This window comes from Haliotis cracherodii, unplaced genomic scaffold, assembly GCF_022045235.1.
Source record: "Haliotis cracherodii isolate W230 unplaced genomic scaffold, xgHalCrac1.p SCAF_4, whole genome shotgun sequence".
NCBI classification, from domain to species: domain Eukaryota; kingdom Metazoa; phylum Mollusca; class Gastropoda; order Lepetellida; family Haliotidae; genus Haliotis; species Haliotis cracherodii.
In genome coordinates this window covers 14,852,172-14,862,215 of record NW_027266297.1, presented here as the reverse complement: position 1 = coordinate 14,862,215, position 10,044 = coordinate 14,852,172, and positions in this window count along the sequence as shown.

Here is a 10,044-nt window from a genome sequence, read left to right as displayed (position 1 = left end):
ATCCATTCACATTTCTACCGCTGTTTTCCTTTTACGAACAGTGGAATATGTTTCGGTGGATAATAGAGACTGGTTATTCTCTAGCGTTGATTTTTTATGTTCAACAGTATTTCTGTTATAACACGGCATGTCAGTTCAAAGTGGGAGGAACGCCTGCAGTGATTTGGACGTTTACCTGTGGTGAAAAAGGCGCGCACGGTACATTATTTTATGATAACGAAATCCAAATTGTTTATATTCGCGATTTCTTCACCCAGTGAACAATGCATATTGGGTTTCTAATCCCAGCATTATTAGTCTATAGTGGTGTCTTTAAACCCATATGAACTTCTAATAACTATTAGTCAAGCTGATGGAAGAATAATTTAATCTTTTTGTAAATTGCCAAAGTAAAAGATGCAATCATTAATTTGCTTTTTGAATCTGTATGCAGCGTTACATGATGTAATCTGTAGAACACAGTCGCATCCCCAAGCAGTCAATCTGAAGCCTATTCTCCAAAAGAGAGTGGAATGAATATGGTTTTAGCAACTAAAAACCAACATTCACGGGGTGAACACCAAAAATGACCATGTGCTTCATACATTTTAATGTGGGTTCGAATCCCGGTTCGCCCTGATTATGTTTCTAGGTTTGTCAGCACCATACCCGTGTTCGCGGGTTTCACCGAAGTGGTAAACCTCTGAGACCTGCATCACTTCGGGCTTTCCTCCCACATTAAGCTGACACGGCGCGATATAACTGACATACTTTTAAAAGCGGCGTCAAACCCAACTCACTCACTCACTCATACATATTACCTATGTGGTGAATCGAACATGCCCTTCGGCATGACAAGTGAGCACTTTAACCACTTACCTACCCATTCGCTATAATCTCTAAAAAAAAGTTTTCTTTCGAATATGGCTGACGTATGTATAAATGATAGGTAGATATTCAATCTGTTTTCGGATAATTTACAGGATGGCGTAAAGAATGCTGTCATTCTCTTACTGTACGGTCCGATTGGCTCCAAGTGAGAACGATGAATTGCAAAATAACTGAAATGGGGATTAGTGTATTAAATGGCAATGAATACCATGTACCCAACAATATCTGATGTTTGCTATTTTTTCCCCATCACTAGAAAAAGTTGTTTAAGATTCTATCATGGTGTTTTATGTACAAGTTGGCATCTTGAACGGAGGGGGGAACAGCAGTAGGAGAAAAAGCGCAAACACATACTGCACGTGCTACACAACGGAACAGGGAATGACACCATATTTAGTCTATGAATTCTTAAATTACACAATATCCTTCTTGACTCTAATAAACAAATACATAAGAGTGGTCGTCTCACGATAATCACAAACCGACTTGCACATGTCATTGCTGATGGTCACGACTATGGCTGGGACCGTCGCTCAGAAAATGGTTATTTCTTGAAAGCGAGGGGCGGTCGGGTAGCTTAGTGGTTAAAGCGTGGGCACAATGTCGGGAATCGAACCCGAGTCTTCGGCCCATTTCTGGTGACCCCCGCCGTGATATTGGAATATTGATAAAAACGGCGTAAAACCATACTCACTCACTCACTCACTCACTCATTTGAAAGCGCACTTTGTATTTTGTCATTACTGTAAGTAACATTCCTTATCGCTGGTATGGCTTGTTTTCACTTTACAAGTATTTACTGTAATATAAGTAATATTCCTTGTCGGCGGGACCCGTGAAGATCCGGGGTAGAATAGATCTTCAGCAACCCATGCTTGCCGTAAAATGCGACTATGCTTGTCGTAAAAGGCGACTAACGGGATCGGGTGGTCAAGCTCGCTGACTTGGTTGATGCATGTCATCGATCCCAATTGTGTGGATCGATGCTCATGATATTAATCACTGGATTGTCTGGTCCAGACTCGATTATTTACAGACCGCCGTCATATAGCTGGAATATTGCTGAGTGCGGCGTTAAACAACAAACCAACCAACCAACCTTGTCGGCGGAATGACTCGTTTTTACAGTGTAAGTATTAGCACACAAGCAGCAAGCTTCGTTAATTAATCATCGCGATATTTCGTGATTCCACTCAAGTGGTGCGGACTCCAGTAACCGCCAAGACCCAGCGTCGTGGTTTGTTTAAGTATTACTTTGCCTACCATATCAACCATGTCGCTGCATTTCATTACTTGGTGAAATAAATATAATATTTTGATAATGTCAACACTGCACTTTATGAAGACTATGAAAAAACGTTATTGGCCACTGGTTTTGACCTCGATCAATGTCGTTTTCACTGGGCTGTAAAATAGGCTCAGTTGCTTCTTTGTTGTGCTTTATGGAAAATCATAAATATCAACTTCGTTAAAGGGTACAGTTTGCGCTACCAATAAGATCAATTTTAGACTCGAGGATAAATAAGTCATGTATTCACACCGAAAAGCAATGTCACGTGAAATGTTCCATATGCTTTATTTAGAAAAATATGCGTGAAGTGTTCTGTGACCAGAACGTTTAAACTGACTTAAACTATGCACTTCTGTCCTTTAGGTGAGGTGAAATGGGGTTTAACATGGCGTCCAAGATGATTGCACTTATGTGTGTGTGTGTGTGCGCGCGCGTGCGTGTGTGCGTGCGTGCGTGCGTGCGTGCTTGCGTGTGTGTGTGTGTGCCAGTCCGAACTGATACCGATTTTATAGTGCTAGCCCACTGATATACCATGCCGCAGTTTAACATGAATACCCCACTCGGACACATATATACTGACTTCGAGCCGACAAGACCTTGTTTTAGACCCTTAAAGCCGAGCATCAGGCAGGGTAACAATAAGTACCATCTTTTAAGGTCTTTGGTAAGACGCGGCTGGGCATCGAGCTCTGGACCCTTCCGCTCTCCGGGCGGACATTCTACCACTCTACCATACTAAGTTTCAAACTCAGTTGGGGGAGATCGAGATTTCAACGTTGACCATATTTCATACTATCCACCACTGGTTTACGTTGGTCAGATCCGATTATTCACAGCCGCCGTGATATATACTACTCACAAAAATAAAAGAGCAGCCGATTATTTCATTATATGGTTTATCTGTCATGGTATATCGCAATATTGACGACTGCCACGTAACATATTCACTCACTCATTGAAGATCCGGGTTAGAATAGGTCTTCATACTTGCCGTAAAAGGCGAGTGTGCTTGTCGTAAGTGGCGAGTAACGGGATCAGGTGGTCAGATTGATTGTCTGGTCCAGACTAGATTACTTACAGACCACCGTCATATAGCTGGAATATTGTTGAACAACAAACAAACAAATCACTCACTCATTTATTTAGGTAAATAGTTAAGATACGGGTGGTTTAGTCCCTCTCTCCATTTGATCCCGCTGCCTGGCGCTCGGCATCAAGAGGATAAAATAAGGTCCGCACGGCTGAGAGTCTTGATTTCCATGTTAAACTGCGGCATGGTATCTCGGTGGAAGAGCACCACAAACGGCATCTGTCCGGACCAGTACAAGCAGCACACACACGTGCATGCACATCGCTTCGTAGGTTCAATGACCTTGAACTCGATATTAACTCCATATAACCTCACCTGACCTCAGGTCTAAGTTCGAGATCATGTTTGGTATTCAGTTTGTGCTATCTGTCAGGACAACGAAAGGACAGATGGAGTTGTTTGGGTATCTGCATTTCAAGAAGAATTTCATAACCATGTTGGATTGTATTTCATGGTCCCCCCAGGAAATTGAAACAGTTTCTGTCTCTTTAAGGAACAAGAGCCATCTGGAGAGTCGGTGATATTGCTACAACTATGTCATGACTATCGATAATATCGAACCGATTGCTAAAAGCTTCCAGAATTCGAACTCTTGTTCAAATATTTAACTTTATCCTAAAAACAACAATAACTGACAACGGTGTGTTTGTCGACATGTTAAGCATAGATTTATGCCTTTACTCACTGGCAACTTCAAAGCACCTATAGTGGAAATCACGTACTCTAACCATTGGTACTTCACCGATTTATCACAATAGAATTATCAATTGACAGTATGGAGACGCCACGTGGAACACGCAGCAATATTACTTCATTGCTTCTGTGATAATTCAATATGATTCAATTTCTCATATACCATCTGATCTTTCAAAGATTAAGAATCGAACACTTTGTGATATATTACTGTTCCCTGCAGCACAAAATGAAGACTTACACATTATCAATAACCAGATGACGTTCATGACGACGTCGCCTTTACAGACGGAGTGCTCATTATGCAAAGTGAAGTATTTGATCGCCATTATCCAATCGTATGTCTGTTTTCACGCTAGGTCTGTCAATAGACCAACCCAGAACTACTCTCGTAATGAAAGCGGTATCCGGTGCTTCTGTGGAAAAGAAAAGTGGCCAAACTTGTTCCCAGATTTGTGCATGTTTAATCACGACAGTGTACAGCTGTCATTGCGAATGTCTGTGGTTCGGGCGTTGACTAGGATTGTGTGAATTCGCTCTGACTTAAGTTTGCTTTGTTAATTCATTGACACAATCAATTTTCTTTTCTTTCTTCTCCGATGATTGTCTTTACTACCCTTGTGTGTATATAACAGGCTTCTCTAACTACACCTGATGTCTACTCTACTGTATAAACATTGCCTCCTACCTGTATATATACTTGTCAACCATACTCTGTATATATATCACTTGCTTGATAACGGTGTTAGAACCTCGACGAAACGTCGCTCTTAATTGTAATAAAGAAGTTGTTCATCTATAAATTCTTATCCTTAATTAGTACTCCAACTTCTGAATGCCTATCAAAGAAATTTTCTTTTTCTTTTTAGTATGTCATAAGGGAGCCGATACATCTTTCTATGTCGGATAATAAATGTCATTCTTAAATATACGTCATTTTTTTCAGGTAACTCCTACAGGCAAAACACTAATTGTGAAAATGTTGAGGTTTTGAAGAAATATGAACACACAAATCACAGAACCATTGCATAAGAGTGAGTGAGTGAGTATGGTTTTAAGCCGATTTAGCAATATTCCAGCAATATCACGACGGGGGACACCAGAAATGGGCTTCACACATTGTACCAATGTCGGGATTCGAACCCGAGTCTTCGACGTGACGAGCGAACGGTTTAACCACCAGGCTACCCGACCGCCCCCACTGCATCAGAAATATCAACGCATTGCATAACATACATGTAGTCATAGATGCTCAACATTCAGTGTCGATTTGGAGCATCCTTTCCCACTTGTCTTAAGCGCTGGGGGCAGTGGGGCAGCCTATTGGTTAAAGCGTTCGCTCGTCACTCCGAAGACCCGGGTTCGATTCCACACATGGGTACAATGTGTGAAGTCCATTTTCGGGCTTTCCTCCCACATTAAGCTGACACGCCGCGATATAACTGGAATACTGTTAAAAGCGCCGTTAAACCCAACTCACCCATCCAACAGCCCAACTTAATAAGCTGCAGCAGAGACCATATAATAGATTGAATAGATTATGATATGGTCTCTGGCTGCAGAAACCCGCTGCTGTAAATACGTATTGCCGCCACAACGCGCACAATAAACTGCGAGATTTTACTCGGGAGGGTATGTGTTTTGAAGATTTTACGTCCGCTTGTGCTCATGTGCTTTCGGTCAAAGCGTACTGATTCGGATATTATTGGGTAAACAAGATAAACATTACTTAACATCAACATCATTATTGTATCCTTGAATTTGTTCAATGTTCTTTCAACGGGTTAAAAAAAAAATAAACATCATCAAACGTTTGATCTCGAAGCTTTAGCGGCCTCGATACAAAACGTCCTAAACTTCCTAACGAAACTCTCCAGCAAACTGATAACGTTTTATCAAATTTGAAGAGATCCTGATGATCAAATTGAGGTAATCGACGATTCTGAATAAATTTTCAAATATTCAGAAATATTGCAAACTTTGTAGCCCAAGTGAAAATGTTTTACCAGTAATTAAAGGGACCTTCACTGTAAAGTATACTATGCAACAGAACAGTCTGTTACCGAGTCGAGTCTGAGGGTAATTTTGCTTGCGACCACACAATCTGTTCTTAGGGGAAAGAGGTAAAAGAGTAATACATTTTGTTTTCTATTGAAATTCTTAACACCAATGTATAACGTCCGTAGACAGATAGGTAATTCAAAATACCTAATTCGTCCTGCACGTATACATGTTAAAATTATTGTCTTTGACAATACACATTTATGTACATGTAGTAAACACCACTGCCATTCACAATGCAAACATTCATATGCACACATGTACATGTAGGTATCGACATTGTCGTTTACAATGCCCACTCTCATATGCACACATGTAGGTATTAACATTGTCGTTTACAATGTCCACTCTCATATGCACACATGTAGGTATTGACATTGTCATTAACAATGTCCACTCTCATATGCACACATGTAGGTATTGACATTGTCATTAACAATGTCCACTCTCATATGCACACATGTAGGTATTGACATTGTCATTTACAATGCCCACTCTCATATACACACATGTAGGTATTGACATTGTCATTTACAATGCCCACTCTCATATGCACACGTGTAGGTATCGACATTGTCATTTACAATGCCCACTCTCATATACACACATGTAGGTATTGACACTGTCATTAACAATGTCCACTCTCATATGCACACATGTAGGTATTGACATTGTCATTTACAATGTCCACTCTCATATGCACACATGCAGGTATTGACATTGTCATTTACAATGTCCACTCTCATATGCACACATGTAGGTATTGACATTGTCATTAACAATGTCCACTCTCATATGCACACATGTAGGTATTAACATTGTCATTAACAATGTCCACTCTCATATGCACACATGTAGGTATTGACATTGTCATTTACAATGTCCACTCTCATATGCACACATGTAGGTAATAATATTGTCATTAACAATGTCCACTCTCATATGCACACATGTAGGTATTGACATTGTCGTTTACAATGTCCACTCTCATATGCACACATGTAGGTATTGACATTGTCGTTTACAATGTCCACTCTCATATGCACACATGTAGGTATTGACATCGTCGTTTACAATGTCCACTCTCATATGCACACATGCAGGTATTAACATTGTCATTTACAATGTCCACTCTCATATGCACACATGTAGGTATTGATATTGTCATTAACAATGTCCACTCTCATATGCACACATGTAGGTATTAACATTGTCATTAACAATGTCCACTCTCATATGCACACATGTAGGTATTGACATTGTCATTTACAATGCCCACTCTCATATGCACACATGTAGGTATTGACATCGTCGTTTACAATGTCCACTCTCATATACACACGTGTAGGTATTGACATTGTCGTTTACAATGTCCACTCTCATATGCACACATGTAGGTATTGACATTGTCGTTTACAATGTCCACTCTCATATGCACACATGTAGGTATTGACATCGTCGTTTACAATGTCCACTCTCATATACACACATGTAGGTATTGACATCGTCGTTTACAATGTCCACTCTCATATGCACACATGTAGGTATTGACATTGTCATTAACAATGTCCACTCTCATATACACACATGTAGGTATTGACACTGCCATTAACAATGTACACTCTCATATGCACACATGTAGGTATTGACATTGTCATTAACAATGTCCACTCTCATATACACACGTGTAGGTATCGACATTGTCATTAACAATGTCCACTCTCATATGCACACATGTAGGTATTGACATTGTCGTTTACAATGTCCACTCTCATATGCACACATGTAGGTATTGACATTGTCATTTACAATGTCCACTCTCATATGCACACATGTAGGTATTGACATTGTCGTTTACAATGTCCACTCTCATATGCACACATGTAGGTATTGACATTGTCATTAACAATGTCCACTCCCATATGCACACATGTAGGTATTGACATTGTCATTAACAATGCCCACTCTTATATGCACACTTGTAGGTATTGACATTGTCATTAACAATGTCCACTCTCATATGCACACATGTAGGTATCGACATTGTCATTAACAATGTCCACTCTCATATACACACATGTAGGTATTGACATTGTCATTTACAATGCCCACTCTCATGTGCACACATGTAGGTATTGACATTGTCATTAACAATGTCCACTCTCATATGCACACATGTAGGTATTGACATTGTCATTAACAATGTCCACTCTCATATGCACACATGTAGGAATTGACATTGTCATTAACAATGTCCACTCTCATATACACACATGTAGGTATTGACATTGTCGTTTACAATGTCCACTCTAATATGCACACATGTAGGTATTGACATTGTCATTTACAATGTCCACTCTCATATGCACACGTGTAGGTATCGACATTGTCATTAACAATGCCCACTCTCATATGCACACGTGTAGGTATTGACATTGTCGTTTACAATGTCCACTCTCATATGCACACGTGTAGGTATTGACATTGTCATTTACAATGCCCACTCTCATATGCACACGTATAGGTATTGACATTGTCATTAACAATGTCCACTCTCATATGCACACGTGTAGGTATTGACATTGTCATTAACAATGCCCACTCTCATATGCACATGTGTAGGTATTGACATTGTCATTAACAATGTCCACTCTCATATGCACACGTGTAGGTATCGACATTGTCATTAACAATGTCCACTCTCATATGCACACATGTAGGTATTGACATTGTAATTTACAATGCCCACTCTCATATGCACACATGTAGGTATTGACATTGTCATTAACAATGTCCACTCTCATATGAAAACGTGTAGGTATTGACATTGTCATTAACAATGTCCACTCTCATATGCACACATGTAGGTATTGACATTGTCATTAACAATGTCCACTCTCATATACACACATGTAGGTATTGACATTGTCGTTTACAATGTCCACTCTCATATGCACACATGTAGGTATTGACACTGTCATTTACAATGTCCACTCTCATATGCACACATGTAGGTATTGACATTGTCATTTACAATGCCCACTCTCATATGCACACATGTAGGTATTGACATTGTCGTTTACAATGTCCACTCTCATATGCACACATGTAGGTATTGACATTGTCATTAACAATGTCCACTCTCATATGCACACATGTAGGTATTGACATTGTCATTAACAATGTCCACTCTCATATGCACACACGTAGGTATTGACATTGTCATTTACAATGCCCACTCTCATATACACACATGTAGGTATTGACATTGTCATTTACAATGCCCACTCTCATATGCACACGTGTAGGTATCGACATTGTCATTTACAATGCCCACTCTCATATGCACACATGTAGGTATTGACATTGTCATTAACAATGTCCACTCTCATATGCACACGTGTAGGTATCGACATTGTCATTAACAATGTCCACTCTCATATACACACATGTAGGTATTGACATTGTCATTTACAATGCCCACTCTCATATGCACACATGTAGGTATTGACATTGTCATTAACAATGTCCACTCTCATATGCACACGTGTAGGTATTGACATTGTCATTAACAATGTCCACTCTCATATGCACACATGTAGGAATTGACATTGTCGTTTACAATGTACACTCTCATATGCACACATGTAGGTATTGACATTGTTATTAACAATGTCCACTCTCATATGCACACGTGTAGGTATTGACATTGTCGTTTACAATGTCCACTCTCATATGCACACGTGTAGGTATTGACATTGTCATTAACAATGTCCACTCTCATATGCACACATGTAGGAATTGACATTGTCGTTTACAATGTACACTCTCATATGCACACGTGTAGGTATTGACATTGTCATTAACAATGTCCACTCTCATATGCACACGTGTAGGTATTGACATTGTCGTTTACAATGTCCACTCTCATATGCACACGTGTAGGTATTGACATTGTCGTTTACAATGTCCACTCTCATATGCACACATGTAGGTATTGACATTGTCATTAACAATGTCCACTCTCATATGCACACGT